This window comes from Gopherus flavomarginatus, chromosome 5 (genome assembly GCF_025201925.1).
Source record: "Gopherus flavomarginatus isolate rGopFla2 chromosome 5, rGopFla2.mat.asm, whole genome shotgun sequence".
In the NCBI taxonomy this organism is placed as follows: domain Eukaryota; kingdom Metazoa; phylum Chordata; order Testudines; family Testudinidae; genus Gopherus; species Gopherus flavomarginatus.
The window spans coordinates 79,898,400-79,916,659 of NC_066621.1; positions in this window are offsets into that span (position 1 = coordinate 79,898,400).

Consider the following 18,260-nt stretch of genomic DNA (forward strand, 5'->3'; position numbering starts at 1 on the left):
GAGTTCATGTTCAGCTGATTATCCATCATGACCCCCAAATATTTTTCAGAGTCACTGCTTCCCAGGATAGAATCCCCCATCCTGTAAGCATGGCCTATATTCTTTGTTTCTAAATGTATATATTTACATTTAATGATATTAAAATACATATTGTTCACTCATACCCAGAGTACAAAGCAATCCAGATCACTCCGAATCCTTGACTTATCTTTTTTCAATATTTACCACTGTTCCATTTTTTCTGTCATCTGCAATTTTTTGTTAGCCAATTTTTAATCTATTTTATGTGCGGCATGTAATTTTATATCATTCTAGGTGGGCTGTCAATTAATCACAGTTAACAAAAGGGATTAATGCAAAACAAATTAATACTTTTTTTTAATGAGTGTTAATTGCCTGCCTCTGTTTTGACCATCTTCACTTACTGTATTTCATCACTTGGAGGACACTGGCACAGATCTACTGTGTTCTCATGATTTGGAGTGATTAAATATCAGAAAGAGCTAATGGAGCAAAGCAACAGAAGTTCAGGTATTTTGAATGGGAAGTTTATTTTTAAAAAAACTTCTGGATGGTTCTCTAGATAAAAAGATGGTTATCTGTGGCTATTGCAGTACTAAGATAATAGAATGTTAGGGTCTGAAGGGACCTCAGGAGGTCATCCAGTCTAACTCCCTGCTCAAACCTGGACCAATCCCCAGATTTTTACCCCAGTTCCCCAAACAGCCCCCTCAAGGATTGAGCTTACAACCCTGGGTTTAGCAGGCCAATACTCAAACCACTGAGCTATCCATCCCCCCCTTTCAAATCTGCAGTACCACTTATGTGCTAAACATGCTTTTACCTCCAGTTCTTGTGCTATAGATAACCAACCAACAGCAAATTAATCCCACCAGCCATGACAGAGTATGCTTACAGAGTTTCAGGATCACTATAAGCCCATGGATCAAAAAGGAACACAGCTTTACCAAAGCTATTGCAAAGTGAATAGCTATGGGCTGCAGATCACTCAACACTATAAACAACAGAGGACTAAGAAATGTTATTCAAATTGCATCTTCCAATCAGTCAGACACCTTGCCCTTCTGAGGAACCATTGCATCATGAATACATGACCTATATCACAACTAGAAGACTACAAGTCAGAGCTTCTGACAAATGCACTAGCTCTTGCTTTGACTAGTAATCACTGGACACTCTTGAGTAATCACATCTATCTTTGACTTGTGGCACACCCAGGGGCGGTTCCAGGCACCAGAGCACCAAGCATGTGCCTGGGGCGGCAAACGGAAGGGGGCAGCCTGCTGGTCACCAGGAGGGCAGCAGTCAGGCTGCCTTTGGCGGCATGCCTGCGGGAGGTCCCTGGTTCCACGGTTTTGGCGGCAATTTGGTGGCGGGTATGCCGAAGGCGCAGGACTGGCAGACCTCCCACAGGCATGCCACCGAATCCGCATTACCAGTGGATCTCCCACAGGCATGCCTCTGAAAGCCTCCTGACTGCCGTGCTTGGGGTGGCAAAATACATAGAGTCGCCCCTGGGCATACCTGATTGATCCTGCATGGACATTGCAATCATTGTTTTAATAGTAACTCCTACTAAAGAGAGACATTATACTGAAATGTGCAGTGAGTTTCTAGGATGTTGCAAAATAATGGAATATTCAAGAAAAGTTAACAACAATTAGTACTGACAGTGTACGTAATATGATAGCAGTAGCCAGTCATTTGTCTTTTGAACATATGACATGCATTGCTAACAGTCTGCAGTGATCCTTTACAGTAGTGCTCAGTGATGATGGCTTTGAAAATGTGCTAGCAAAATGTAGAAAACTTGTTGGCTATTTCAAACACAGTCCAGCTAACAGTACAGAGCTAGAAATACAAGGTGCAAATGGATAGAAACAAGAACCTCTTATACAAGATATTTCAACTAGATGGAACTCCACATTGGGTATGGTTCTGCGCCTGCTTAGAAATAAAGCTGCTATCAGAGTCACATTATTTCTTCAAAATGACAATCTATCAGTGCTGACAGGTAGAGATTTTGAAAAACTGAAAAAGCTAGAAACATTACTTGAACCCTTCAGGTTTGTGACTGAACTCCTTGGTGAAGTTATATGTCTCCTGCTCCATGGTTTTACCTGTATTCTGCCATATATTTCATGTTAAGTCAGTCTCAGATGATGACCCAGCATATGTTGTTCGATTTAAGAACACTTTCACTGCAGATGTGACAAAATGCAAAGAAAGTACAAATATGAGATTTCTAAATACATCTACAGCGCTCAACCCAAGGTTTAAGAATCTGAAGTGTCTTCCAAAATCTGAGAGGGATGAGGTGTGGAATGTGCTGGCAAAAGTATTAAAAGAGCAACATTCCGATGCTTAAACTACAGAACCTGAACCACCAAAAAAGAAAATTAACCTTCTATTGGTGACATCTGACTCAGATGATGAAAATGAAGGTGTGTTGGTCCGCACTGGTTTAGATTATTATCAAGCAGAATCCGTTATCAGCATGGAAGCATATCCTCTGGATTATGTTCGAAGCATGAAGGGGCATATGAATGTTTAGTGTATCTGTCACATAAATATTTTGCAAGTCAGCTACAACAGTGCCTTGTGAATGCCTGTTCACACTTTCAGGTGACACTGTAAATGAGAAGCAGGAAGCATTATCACTAAGTAAATGTAAACAAACTTGTTAGTCTTAGTGATTTGCTGAACAAAGAGAACATCTACATGCCCGAAGGCCCAACAAGGCTTCAAGTCCTAATACTCTGTCAAGATGCCCCTCTTATAGGGCACTTCAGCCTCTTCAAAACTCAAGACCTGGTACCTAGGAGCTGGTAGCTTCTAGTAGCTGTCCCTATGCACTTCGTAGCAACTTGTATAAAGTCCTGTGATCTCTGTGTCTGGACCAAGACACACCATACTAGACCACTTGGGTTCCTTCAGCCCTAACCCACTCTGCCTAGGCTTTTGTCCACCATTTTCTCAGACTTTATTGTGGAATTGCTACCCTCCCAGGGGATCACAACAATTTTTGTCGAGATCAACCTTCTAACAAATATGGAACATTTTGTCTAGTATCACACTCTTCCCACCGCCTTGCAGACAGACAGCCTTTCTGTGGATAACATCTTCAATCTCCATGGGTTACAAGTGAGTGTAATGTCACATCTTGGGTTCCAGTTCATGTTTGGCTCCTGGCAGGAATTTCTGTCTCCTGAGTATCAATGCTTCACCTTGATTGTGTATCACCCAAACACAAATGGTCAAGCAGAGCAGGGCAATCAGGTCCTTGAACAGTATTTGCACTGCTTCCTTAACTGTCACCAAGACAACTGGCTGCTTCTGATTCCTCACACTGAATTTTCTTACAATAATGCCACACATGCCTTGACCCATCAGATGCCATTTTTCCCCCCCTAACTATAGGTTCCAGACTCACTTTCACTCTGAAATCCCCACCATATCACTGGTACCTGCTGCTGCTGAGCTCACCACTAGCATCCACCAGGTGCATCAAGAGTTCAGAAGGTAGTTAGGGGAAGCAAAGACAGCATACAAATGGTGTACTGACTTGCACCATCAGCTGGCCCTCAGTATCATGGTAGGGAAAAAGGTATGGTTATCTGCCTGAAACCTTAAATCCACTCATAAACCTGCAAAGCTGGGCCATCAGTACATGAGGCCCTTCCATATCACAGGACAGAGTAATTCTGTAGCATCCAGTCTGCAATTACCAGCATCTTTTAAGGTCTTCCCCATGTTTCATGTCTCCCTTTTAAAACTGTATACTGAGACTACCTTCCCACAACACATCACTCCTCCCTCCTGCTAATGACAGTTTGGGGCCAAGAGGAATACATGGTCTGGCAAATTCTGGATTCCTGATGAGTCCAAGAAAAACTCTACTATTTAACAGATTCAACAGGTTATGGGCTAGATAATTGACCATGGGAACTTGCAGAACATGTCCACTCCCCAGAACGCTTGCTCACCTTTCACCAAATACCCTGAGAAACCCAGCCCTATGGCTCTTGGAAGACCCCTTCAAAAGGAGGGGATACTGTCAGGGTCAGGCTAGCTAAACCAAGCTGCTGACCTGCTTTCCTGCAAACTTTGCTACTAGGCAACTAATAGACCAAAATGTTCTGCTCTGGAATGATCTGACTGGCTGCAGGGCCAGTGGCCTGGTTTATAAGCTCAGCAGCAACAGCGGAGCATTGGCTGCTAAACATGCCTTGTCCCCTGGCCCCAGCTCCCAGCTTTCTTCTGGTTTTGAACTCTCAGCTCTGATGCTTAACTATGCCTCGTGGCAGTGTGTCTGGTTAACTTTTGACTTCAGCTTTGGTTTCTGACTCCTAGCTCTGACTCTTGGCTTCGCCTTTTGACTGGGACTCTTTGGCTTACCCTGGGGCTTAGGCTTTGGCTTCTGACTCCCAGTTCTGACCTTTGGCTCTGCTTCAAGACCACCCCTTCTGAGTTCAGCTCTAACTGATAGGCAAGACTCTTGCTCCAACCATTAGGTCAGACCACACATGACTTGGTCATTGACACAGGTATGGCTCAGTAACTCCAACTGGGTTATAAAGGAGAAGGGAGCGGCTCTTGAAGGAGAGAGAAGTAGGAACTAAGATAGAGGAGGGTACTGGAAGGAAATTCTAGTTACGGTCCAATTCAGGGAAGAAACTTAGGGCTTAAATTTATGTTTTGACTTACCAGCAGAACCAAGTCCTAGATAGGGAGTGAGTTTTGAACCTGGCTCAGAATCTCTGCTTTCAGCATGTGGTAGGAATTCATGCTTTAAAAGCCATGACCTTGGTTTCAGCATTATCTTCTATTTCAGCCATTCAGCCTTTACTTTATCCTCAGATTGCTGTATTCTTTGTGTCATATTATTTTACCCTTTGAATTTCCTCTGCATCCAGCCTAGGTTCACTTCAGCCAAAACTAACAGCTGTAACCTGGAGCTGTGTGTGAATAGATTGCTAGGAGTGACACAATTATTGGAATTAAAAACTGGCTTCCCAGTGAATTTTCACACATACCTTGTTCTCTCAACTGTTTTTGAAGTGAGAATTGAGATCAGGAACAGCAAGTGCCTGGTTCAGTAGAGAACATGTTTCAAAATAAAGCTCTTATAATATTGAAAAATGGGGGATAGAGGGGAAGGAGTGGAATTTTGTGAACAGTGGCTGTTTCAATTAGAGCAGACAAAACCATGAGACTCATGGCAAAAAACATCACTGAACTACTGTGAGTCCCTGAATACAGGTTCAGAATCAGTTCAGAAGGATTTTTTTTTTCTGAAGCAGCTCCGGGGAGGTCACCCAGCCTAATATCTTCAAAATAAAATATTTTCTATCATTACCAACAAGGCAAGGACATTTAGAGTTATTGCTGCCTTCTGCATTCTTATCTCACCCCATTGAGTAGAAGAATAATCAAGCTTCATAATGTTATCTATGTATAGTGTGCCACATGCCTCATAACAGCTGAGTTAAAGATGGAATGGAAGCCTTCATCACTCTACCCCCTTTGCATTGGGTAGGCTGAACTCCTTAAGAGCTGTTTTAATAACATTTTAAAAGTTAAATATTTTCTAAAACTTATTTTTAAAATAATAAAGGAGACTGATGAGATAAGCCTTAGCTCTAACCATTTAGACTAATCATTAGTTTAGGATATAATTTAGCAAAAATATAATCCAATTGGCAACGTGATGCAAAACCATCACTAGCTATCAGGTAGTTGAAAAATCAGAAAACAGAAACATTCATAATAATGCTGAGATCATACCCTCTGCTTCTGCTAGCAGGGACGATGGAAATCAAGCTGAGCTTTCCTTGAGACAGGGAACGGGGAACCGCAGTCTCATGGCATCACATGCTCTCTCTCTCACTCCCCCTCCCTCACATCTCCTGGTAAACAAGGGAGCATTTCTACTGAAAAATTAGTTCCACAGAGCATTAATATGAGGGCAGATATGAACAGTATCATACCCTGTTAACCACATTGTGCTCCATTTAGAAATCCCCACAGGAGTTAATCTGTGGGAAATGAAAAGAAACATGCTCAAATTTCTACTCAGATACCTGCTGAAATTAACAAAATATCAGCAAATGCAAGAACAGCTACAATTGGCATGGACATCCATTCTGTGGTCTCTAAAAGGAATAAGAATATGAACTTTTACCTCCATCAACCAAATATGCATGATCAAACAGCCATATATTGTAAGGACAGGGATGACAGATAAAACATATTTGATCACTAAGGATATATTTATACTGCAGCTGGGAAGGAGTGTCATTCTAGCACGTGGGGGCAGATCTATGTATTTTGCTGCCCCAAGCACGACAGTCAGGCAGCTTTTGCTGGCGCGCCTGCAGGAGGTCCACTGGTAAGGCAGATTTGGCAGCAAGACTGAGGGAGATCCGCTGGTCCCGTGCCTTCGGAGTACCCACCGCCAAATTGCCGCTGAAACCACTGGACCAGCGGACTTCTTGCAGGCATCCCAGTGAAATCAGCCTGACTGCCGCCCTCCTGGCAACCAGCAGGCCGCCATCCGTGGTCTGCCGCCCCAGGCACGAGCTTGGAGCACTGGTGCCTGGAGCCGCCCCTGCTAGCACGGGTCAAGAGAGCACACTAAAAATAGCAGTGTGAATGCTGCTGCCTGAGGCTTGAGCTTGGGCACTCAAGCCCAGCTGACCCCTTCTGCTTGACACCCTAAGCAATTTTTAGCATGCTGGCTCGAGTTCTGCATAAGTCTCGGAGGCTCACTCCCAGCTGCAGTGTAGACATGCCCTAAGGGGAGTTCAATGTGAATAAAAATCCAAAGAGTTACTAACCTACTCTATGTAACTGTCGTGACATCAGCTGAATTTACCTGATTGAACATGGGGTACCATTTACATGAGTAACTGAAGCTGGTTTTGAAGGAAGTATTAAATTTGTGGTGCAGTGTTGTATATTGTCTATATTCGGAACAGTTTGTTTAGATCTAGGGTTTTGCTTCAACTGATTCTGTAATTTGGGAACATATGTGAAATTCCAATCTAGAGCTAATTTCTTATTTCTGGCACCCTTAAAGTTCAGGGGAGTTTAAGTGAGGCCTATCGGTAATATGGATAGCCCTCTCATTCTCTTTTCAGAATGTACATATGTAAGAAACAACTATGAACATGAACATATTAACCATAGATTCCAGGGCATTTTAAGATTTTGAGTGTGATATATATACATACTGTATGAGCTATATAATTCTCCCATGATATGTAGTTTTAATTTGAGCTAGTTCAAAAAATGTAGATTTTTCATGACTTTTTTAAAAAATATATATTTCACTAAGACATTGTAGATATTTCAACATTTCAGCCATGCTAGTTTTTGCATCTCCGGTCTTCCTGTTTTCAGAATTTTATCAGTTAGTTTTCTATTATATCTTTGTATATTTCATATGTTTTACTCCACCCATATTATTTTCTGAAACCCCATTTTCTTTTGTTTATTTTCCAACCTGAAAGTGGTGCATATTGATTTGACTATTTGACTGCAAACTGTGGAGCAAGGACAATCTCTGCTTCACAGTACTAATGAATAATGAAATTCTTGCATTTCTGGAACGGGAAGTAGCTCCATTTGTTTTCCAGCTGTGAAAATGCTACTTTTGGAGTATTGTAAATATAGGGAGCACAGTTTAGTCCTTACACCAAAAGAAATGAGAGTCAGAACTTCTAAATTTTATGTCCAAATTCTGTCTCTGACCCACTGTAAGAGCCTAGTCAAACCACAGTCTCATATTAATCATCTAAAAATGTATGTTATAATATTTAGCTAACTCAAAGGAACATTGTTAAGCTTATTTAATGTGCTATGAGTCTTCGATAAACGGTGTCATACACAAGTGCAAAATTGTTTATTGCAGACACACAGCAGGAAGGCTGGTGTTTAAAGCTTTTCTGAAATTGGAAACTGCAGAATTTTATATAATGTGATAAGCTGTAACTTTTCAAAATGCTTTTTCTTTAAACTTTTTTTTACATGCAGTATATAGGTACAGAGTTTTAAAATATAGTAGAGATAGCCTTAGAGATTTTAAGAACTAATCAGGAAGAGAGTTAAGGATCAGAAAGTCTAACAGTTCTAATTTATAAGTATCAAAAAATCATTAAATTTTTGCCATTAGGTTTAGGGCCATATATGTAAAATACATATAGTAACCATAATGAACAACCTGATACAACTGTAGTGGAAATGTGTATGAGTAGCAGAGTGGAAAACTGTCATGATAAAGTATTCACCAAGCTATTTTATTCCTATGTTTTCTTCTAATGGTACATTAGTTTTCTACTGTATTAATTTTTTCAACCACCAAATGTTATTTTGACTAATCTTAAGGCTGGAGGTATTCTGTGCTGGCTGATGGAGCTAGCATTGTACTCATCATATTATTTTGATGGGGAAGTCTGGAGCATAGGTTCTGTCATTCTCAGTGACTGCCAATGTCCCTTATTCCAAATACTCTTTCCTTCCTTCTAGATTTGTGCAGGTCACATGTGGCACCTTATAAATAAAAGAGATGGGTATGAGCTATATTTAAACATCACCAGAGCTTAGGCACAGAGTATGGTGGGATGCAGAGGAAGGTGGAAATTTTGGATCAAGAATTTTAGTTGGTCCGATTAGAGATACAGGGCAAACCACAATTTTCAGAGCTTTATAAGAATTTCTATAAAATGTGGCAGTTTCTAGAACTAGGTTTTTGGGTCAGAACTATCTTACTAAAGAATAATTCTTTCATACATGTTACACAGATTTTCAGTTCATATTGCATCCCCAATTCCTACCTTGGACAAGAGGCAAGCAAGAACTGCAGCCCTGTGTTCTGAAAAGAACAAGAGTTCTTCCCTTTTCTAGAGTGGCTGAGGAAAGTTCCAGCCAGGAGTTCTACAGTGAGCAGACAGAGTGCTCTCACTTCTTCTTTCCTGTCAAAATACAGCCTCAGCTGGTTTGACCTGAGGAGGCATTTTTCCTCCCCTGAGTTCTCTGGATATGATAATGGAATGGTAGTAGACTGTGAAAAATAAACACCATAGGAGACTCCAAACAAACACACAGTGGTACTATCATCTGGCTTAGTGATTGATACTATAAGGCTTTCTCCTGTAGTGCTTGGGGGTTTGTGACCCCAGGGAGAAGACACCTAGAGTGGTGAAACTGATCTGAGAACTTTATTGGGGGTAGGGAAAGTTTTGAGGTAAAGGGATGGGCAGCGGGAGTGAAAGTTATCATAAAGAAAAAAAGTATATTTTACATCTCCCTGCTGATCAGGAGGAGTTGCCAGATGGTGCAGCTGGTATGGATGTGGGTTCAATAGGAACAGGTTTGTGCCCTCTGGGGAAAGGTTTGCAGGGCATGTTCCTCATGGTAAATTCTGAGAGTGGTCTCTTAAAGGGGTAGGGATGCAGAAGGGTCACACTGTCGGTCACAAGAACATGTTTGGGGGTTGATCTGAATAAACCAGCAAAAAGTGTCAACACGTGAACCTTGGAGATACATTGGAGAATAAGAACCATACCATTAACTTTTAACAACTGCTGTCCCAGGAGACTCTTTGGAATATTGATAGGTGATTACATGTTTGACCATAATCTCTCTCCTACTTGAGTCCATGGGAGTGTCCACATGAAAACAGCCTGACTAGGACACTCCCAGAAAGGCTTAAAAAAATATTGCAAACATAGGATTTCCTGTAATATTATGGCAGGAGGGCTCTTCCGCCATGGCTCAATCTACTTTAAGGGACTCAACTCAAGAAGTTACTAAGCAGAGGGGAAAGTTGCCCAAAAGTGTTTATTTGTCTTGATCCTGAGGTTCCTAGCAATACAAAAGGAAGCCTCAGTGAAGATGAGGAAGCCCAGATATCTGTTGAGAATGAGCATCTGAGGAACAGTGACAATAAGGGAGCACCTTGTAGAGTTTGTTTTCATTCATGGGTCTCACAAGAGGCCATCGAGCAAGAAATCCTATGTAGCAGTCACAGCTTGTCAGGCTCGGACATTTGGGGAAGACTGTTCTCAATGGAAGCATGTTCCTAGGATGCCTCAACAGAGATGTATGATTTTACTATCTTACACAGAGGACATGGACAAGTGTCCCATTACAGATTTTGTAGTTGAGCTCTACTGTTAAAATCTTTTGGTTCTCTTCTACACATTGAAAGGAATGATCCATCTGTTTGGCAGCAGAAAATTTTATGTCAGCTTTTACTCTTATAGTAATGGAGGATTTTGCGGGGAACAGTTTGTAATTAAGAAGGGGACCAGGGACTTGGATGATGTAGTGATTATTTCTTTATTTTGGCTTCCATCAAAACATCACCATGACCATGATAAATGTTTGGAATGTTGAATTTAAAGGCACTATTGAATTTTCCCAGGTAAATAACTTAGTACAGTGTCTTCCCAATTATAATATTTAGGTTCTGAGTAGGGTTATCGTAGATATTCCATGTAGCCATATACTTGTTTTACCTGTGGTTCTAGTGAGCATTTTAATACTGGCTGTGGGGTCAGGAAATGCATATTCTGTGGATTCCATGCAGACAGAGGACTGCAAGGATTCATTAGATGCAGTATGCCTCGGAACTGTGATCATGTTTATAGGCAATGCTCAGGAGCATGGCACAATAGGGAAAGATCCTAGTTGCCCAAGAATCCTTCCTCCTTCCCTGAGCCAGAGGGTCTGAGGAGTACATGAAGCCCTTCAAGGATTGATGAGGCCTCCAGTTTGAGTGGCAGGATCTCTCTACCTTTGGGAGAAGGACTCTGCCATTTACAAATGCTGGATTGGGTTATGGAAAAATAATGGGAAATATTGAGAGTCAGGATGTTACAGACTAGGGGATGAGCACTAATGATATGGGGAAGCCCAATTCATAGATGAAGAGAAATGGGGTAGGGAAAAGAGAAATTGGGTAAGAAATATCCATAGGATCCACTGATTTCGAAGGAATCTCAAAAAATTAAGATGGACAGGCAGACTGAAGACTGTCCATTGTCAAACTGAGACAGAGAGAGAGAAAGAGAGAGTGTGTTTCTCAATATAGGAAATGGAAATAAGGAATCATAGAATCATAGACTTTAAGGTCAGAAGGGACCGTTATGATCATCTAGTCTGACCTCCTGCACAATGCAGACCACAGAATCTCACCCACCCACTCCAGTATCAAATCTGTGTCTGAGCCATTAAAGTCCTCAAATCATGGTTTAAAGACTTCAAGGTACAGAGAACCTTTCAGCAAGTGACCCTTGCCCCACACTGCAGAGGAAGGCGAAAACCCCCCAGGGCTTCTGTGTGGTATTTAGATGTACAGGGCCGGCTTTAGGCCAATTCCACCAATTCCTCCGAATTGGGCCCCGTGCTTAAGAGGGCCCCGCACCCAGTGAGAATCCCTTCCCCGGCTAGAGGCGCCTTTTTAATTTTTACTCACTTGGCGGCGCTTCGGGTCTCCAGCGGCACTTCGGCGGCGGGTCCTTCGCTTGCTCTGCGTCTTCGGTGGTACTTCAGCAGCGGGTCCTTCAGTGCCGCCAAAGACCTGGAGCGAGTGAAGGACCCACCGCCGAAGTGCCGCCGAAGACTCAGAGCACTGCCCGGTGAATACAAGCCCCACATGTTTTTTTACAGGTGTTTTTTGTTGTTGGTTTGGTTTGGTTTTTTTTCAGTCATCTCTGTCGGGGCCCCGTCGAAACTGTTCGAAATGGGCCCCACACTTCCTAAAGCTGGCCCTGTAGATGTGCTTATAATTATTAGAACTGGGAGCACTGGCTGTTGGGAGTCTGAAAGGACAGGAAACAGGAAGGAGGGGGGAAGACTTGAAGAGGCTGAGTAAGTTACAAAGTGTGCAGCAGCAGCTTGGTAAAGAGGTTTCCACTGTAAAAATAAAGTCCTGTTGAAGCTTGTTAGTACCTTGCCTGTGTCATAAACAGATAGCTAAGGGTTAATGTCTCTTTCACCTGAAGCACCTGACCAGAGGACCAATCAGGAAACCGGATTTTTTTAACTTTGGGTGGAGGGAATTGAGTGTCTAAGTCTTTTGTCTGCCTGCCTGCTTTTTCTGAGCTTTGGAGAAGTACTTTCTACTTTCTAGTCTTCTGTTTCTAAGTGTAAGGACAAAGAGATCAGATAGTAAGTTCTATGGTTTTCTTTTCTTTGGTATTTGCATGAATATAAGTGCTGGAGGGCTTTGATTTGTATTCTTTTTGAATAAGGCTGTTTATTCAATATTCTTTTAAGCAATTGACCCTGTGTTGTATCATCTTAATACAGAGAGAATATTTGTATGTATTTTTCTTTCTTTTTATATAAAGCTTTCTTTTAAGACCTGTTGAAGTTTTTCTTTACTTCAGGGAAATTGAGTCTGTACTCACCAGGGAATTGGTGGGAGGAAGAAATCAGGGGGGGAGATCTGTGTGTGTTGGATTTGCTAGCCTGATCTTGCATTCCCTCTGGGGAAATAGGAAAGTACTTTTTGTTTCCAGGATTGGGAACAGAGAGGGAAAGTCACTCTGTGTAGTTTCACAGAGCTTGTGTCTGTGTATCTCTCCAGGAGCACCTGGATGGGGGAAGGGAAAAAGGATTATTTCCCTTTATTGTGAGACTCAAGGGATTTGGGTCTTGGGGTCCCCAGGGAAGGTTTTTCAGGGGGACCAGAGTGCCCCAAAACACTCTAATTTTTTGGGTGGTGGCAGCAGGTACCAGGTCCAAGCTGGTAACTAAGCTTGGAGGTTTTCATGCTAACCCCCATATTTTGGACGCTAAGGTCCAAATCTGGGACTAAGGTTATGATATGGTGGCAGCGGTGGGATATAGACAGAATCCAGAAGCCAGTAGGAATATTATATTTTTCTTTTCTCTGCTAAGGGCTTTTTAGCAGAGAGAGAAACAGTTGGTTTTAAAAAGGAACCAGAGAGAATTTTTTTTTCTGCTCTCTCTGGCAGTTTGTGGCTTGCATGTTAAGCAAGAAGCCATTACCAAACTGTTAAGGGTCTTTTGTCATGCAATAGCCCTCCCATTAGGAGGCAAGTACCAGCACTTATATGCATGCAAATAAAGTGGTTTTTCTGGTTTCCCTTCATTGAACATTAGCTAGAGAGAGAAAAGGAAAAAAGCACTGTTGCTAGGCAGACTCCAGGAGGGAACAGAGCCTGCAGTTCAGAAGATAAACACCGGAGGGCACCCCAACACAAGAAAACAGGAACCATGACTTCTAAGGCAAAAATTGACGCTGAAGAACAAATCAAAGAAGCTGAACACAGGCGACAACTGGAAATAAAACAAAAAGAGATGGAGATGAAAGAAAGAGAAGAACAGATCAAAGAGGCAGCCTACCAAAGAGAACAGGCAGCCTACCAAAGAGAACAGGCAGCCAAAGAGGCAGCCAAGGAGGCAGCACACAAAAGAAAACTAGAAGAAGAAGAGGTGGCCTACCGAAGGAAACAAGCAGAAGAAGAGTTGGCCCACAGAAGGAAGCAAGAAGAAGAGGAGGCGGCCCACCACCGAGAACTGGAAAAACAACAAAAAGAGAATGAAGAGAAGGAAAAACAGAGAAAACATGAACTGGAGTTGGCAAAAGCTGGGCTGCATGTGCCAGCCAACCCTAACAACCCGGCGCCAAATATTGCTCCACAGCACAGGAAATTTCCCACCTACAAGGTAGGTGATGACACCGAGGCCTTCTTGGAAAATTTTGAAAGAGCCTGTCTTGGGTACAGCATTCCCGAAGACCAGTACATGGTAGAATTGAGGTCACAGCTCAGTGGACCTTTAGCAGAGGTGGCAGCTGAAATGCCTAAGCTGCAAATAAATGACTATAAACTTTTTCAAACCAAGGCCAGATACCGAATGGGGATAACCCCAGATCATGCCCGTCGGCGCTTCAGAACCCAAAAGTGGAAACCCGAGGTGTCATTTCCCAAACACGCCTACTACATTGCAAAAAACTATGAGGCCTGGATAACAGGAAACAACATTCAAACCTTGGAAGAACTGAACCTCCTCATACAAATGGAGCAGTTCTTGGATGGTGTTCCTGAAGACATCACACAGTACATACAAGATGGAAATCCCAAAGATATCGCTGAGGCGGGGGAGATTGAAGCCAAATGGATGGAACTGGCAGAAAGCAAGAAAGCTACTGTCAAGGGGAACGATTACCCCAGGGGGCACACAGACCATAAACCCTACAACCGAGGACAGCCAAAGACCCCACATACCACCCAAGTAAAGCCACAGATACCCTACCCTTCAACCTCACCAGTCTCCAGTAACTCACCTCGGCCCAGTGACCCATCAGATGGAAGATGCTTTAAGTGTAATGAACTGGGACATATCAAGGCCAAGTGTCCCAAGAACACCATGCGAGTGCAATTCATTACACCACCATCACACCAAAGATCCCCAGGCCCGGATGCCTCTCAAATACCCTTGGAGCGAAGGGAAAATTTGAGAGTGGGCGGAAAGAAGGTTACTGCATGGAGAGACACGGGGGCACAAGTGTCAGCTATCCACCAATCCTTCGTTGACCCCAAATTCATCAACCCAAAGGCCAAAGTGACAATTTACCCCTTCATGTCACAAGCTGTAGACTTGCCTACAGCTCAACTGCCTGTCCAGTACAAAGGCTGGTCAGGAATGTGGACTTTTGCAGTCTATGACAATTATCCTATCCCCATGCTACTGGGGGAAGACTTGGCCAACCAGGTGAGGCGGGCCAAGAGAGTGGGAATGGTTACACGTAGCCAAACCAGGCAAGCTTCCAGACCCATTCCTGTTCCTGAGCCGTCCACAGAGGCCCCGTCTGTGTTACCAGAGATCCAGACAGAGGTAGTGGACCCGGATTCCATGCCAACCACTGAAACAGCCACAGCACCTCCAGTCCCAGGCCCGGAACTGGAACAGCAACCAGCACCAGCGATTGCAACCCCATCTTCAAACTCAACGCCAGTGGGCGCCAGCGAGCCACAACTGGCAGAAGCAACAGACAGCCATACCCAAAAAGCTACGCCCATATGTTTGGGGACGGCGGTTCCAACTACAAACTGACCATGCTGCACTAAAGTGGCTTCATACTGCCAAGGGGAACAACAATAAACTTCTTCGTTAAAGTTTAGCTCTCCAAAATTTTAATTTTGAAATTCAACACATCACAGGAGCTTCTAACAAAGTAGCTGATGCACTCTCCCGTGAGAGTTTCCCAGAATTCAGTAGTTAAAAAGTGTTCTTAAAATGTAGAAGTCTGTTAGTTATATACTTAGGAGTATATGTAAAGGTGTATGTGTTGTATTAATCTGTTTATTTTCAAGTTCTAGAAGGAAATCGCCGCCAGTGAGCTTCCCCACTGTCTGCAATTTGGGGGGCGTGTCATAAACAGATAGCTAAGGGTTAATGTCTCTTTCACCTGAAGCACCTGACCAGAGGACCAATCAGGAAACCGGATTTTTTCAACTTTGGGTGGAGGGAATTGAGTGTCTAAGTCTTTTGTCTGCCTGCCTGCTTTCTCTGAGCTTTGGAGAAGTACTTTCTACTTTCTAGTCTTCTGTTTCTAAGTGTAAGGACAAAGAGATCAGATAGTAAGTTCTATGGTTTTCTTTTCTTTGGTATTTGCATGAATATAAGTGCTGGAGGGCTTTGATTTGTATTCTTTTTGAATAAGGCTGTTTATTCAATATTCTTTTAAGCAATTGACCCTGTGTTGTATCATCTTAATACAGAGAGAATATTTGTATGTATTTTTCTTTCTTTTTATATAAAGCTTTCTTTTAAGACCTGTTGAAGTTTTTCTTTACTTCAGGGAAATTGAGTCTGTACTCACCAGGGAATTGGTGGGAGGAAGAAATCAGGGGGGGAGATCTGTGTGTGTTGGATTTGCTAGCCTGATCTTGCATTCCCTCTGGGGAAATAGGAAAGTACTTTTTGTTTCCAGGATTGGGAACAGAGAGGGAAAGTCACTCTGTGTAGTTTCACAGAGCTTGTGTCTGTGTATCTCTCCAGGAGCACCTGGAGGGGGGAAGGGAAAAAGGATTATTTCCCTTTATTGTGAGACTCAAGGGATTTGGGTCTTGGGGTCCCCAGGGAAGGTTTTTCAGGGGGACCAGAGTGCCCCAAAACACTCTAATTTTTTGGGTGGTGGCAGCAGGTACCAGGTCCAAGGTGGTAACTAAGCTTGGAGGTTTTCATGCTAACCCCCATATTTTGGACGCTAAGGTCCAAATCTGGGACTAAGGTTATGATAGCCTGCTTGATACAACATTCAGCCAATCTGCCCTGGAGGAAAATTCCTTCCGAACCCCAAATATGGCGATCAGCTAAACCCTGAGCATGTGGGCAAGACTCACCAGCCAGACCCCAGGAAAGAATTCTCTGTAGTAACTCATATCCCATCCCATTTAACATCCCATCACAAGCCATTGGGCATATTTACCCCTACTAGTCAAAAATGAATTAATTGCCAGAATTAGGCTATCCCATTATACCATCCCCTCCATAAACTTATCAAGCTTAGTCTTGAAGCCAGATATGTCTTTTGCCCCCACTACTCCCCTTGGAAGGCTGTTCCAGAACTTCACTCCTCTGATGGTTAGAAACCTTTGTCTAATTTCAAGTCTAAACTTCCTGGTGGCTAGTTTATATTCACTTTTTCTTGTGTCCACATTGGTATTGAGCTTAAATAATTGCTCTCCCTCCTCTGGTATATTTATAGAGTGAAATCGTATCTCCCCTCAGCCTTCTTTCGGTTAGGCTAAACAAGCCAAGTTCTTTGAGTCTCCTTTCATAAGATAGGTATTCTATTCCTTGGATCATCCTACTAGCCCTTCTCTGTACCTGTTCCAGTTTGAATTCATTCTTCTTAAACATGGGAGACCAGAACTGCACACAATATTCCAGATGAGGTCTCACCAGTGCTTTGTATAACGGTACTAATACCTCTTTATCTCTACTGGAAATACCTCGCCTGATGCATCTCAAGACCACATTAGCTTTTTTAATGGCCATATCACATTGGCAGCTCATAGTCATACTGTGATCAACCAATACTCCAAGGTCCTTCTCCTCCACTGTTACTTCTAACTGATGCCTCCCCATCTTATAACAATAGTTCTTGTTATTAATCCCTAAATGGGAATGCTGGGATTATAGGAATTGAGAGTGGCCTGCTGCATCAGAATCACCAGACATTTTCACAGTTCTAACAGATAACAGGTTTTCTATATTAGGCACTGCCTCAGGCAATGGAGAGAATAGAGAGGAACCTGTGGATGCATTACAAATACATTTATTGGAGGTTGGAGTTTGGGATGTTGCTCTGCTTGAGCAGATTAAGGAAGAAATATTCAAGATGATACCAGGATTTAGGAATTCAGTAGACCATTTAGTTGAGAGTAAGGTGTCAGTAAACAAGAATAAAATGGTGAAAGAAAAGGAAAAGGTGAGATAACAAAAGAGGTAAAACATTGGCATAAGCAATAACAACAAGGTCATCTACTAGGCACAGATGCCTGTGGAGACTCCATCCTGAATGTTTACTGGAGGAAGATGTTCTTTCACTTTTCGGAGGGGCAAGTTTTGGATATAGTGCAGATCCAGAAAACAAGACTTTGTTCTTTTAAGAGTGAAATCCAGATTGATTGGAGTTGGGGCCCATCTTTTTGGCTCACTTCCCCATACTTACAATGGAGAAGGGATACTGTTTTTACTCTATGCAGTAATGGGGCAGAGGGGAATAAAAGTTCACCGAGGGAGGGTTATTGGTTGATTTCTGTTATTTGACTGTGAGGTTTCACCGTGTTACCATTGATACCATATCCAGAGAAAAATCAGTTGGAAGATGACCCAGGGGACTTCCTGATTTTTGACAATGGTCTGAGAGAAGTAAAGAGCAGAATATCAGGGAAGAACTGAAGTTCAATGCCAAAAAGGCTGAACGTGATTTAGGTTGTATTTTTGTTTTGGGGATTTGTTGAAGAATGTCAGGAAATAATCTTGGCTTTGAAGGAGGAGGAGTGAACTCTGAAACTTGGGGGAGCTTGAAAGAAGCACAAGTACACAGAGGAAGGGCCTGTAGGAAAAGACTATTGGCAGGCTATGGTAGACAGAAACCCAGAAAGGTAGCAGAGGGTGGGGCTGAATATAGACAGACCTTGCCTGATCCATTACAGGGTCCCTGGGCTAGAACTCTGAGGAGAAAGATG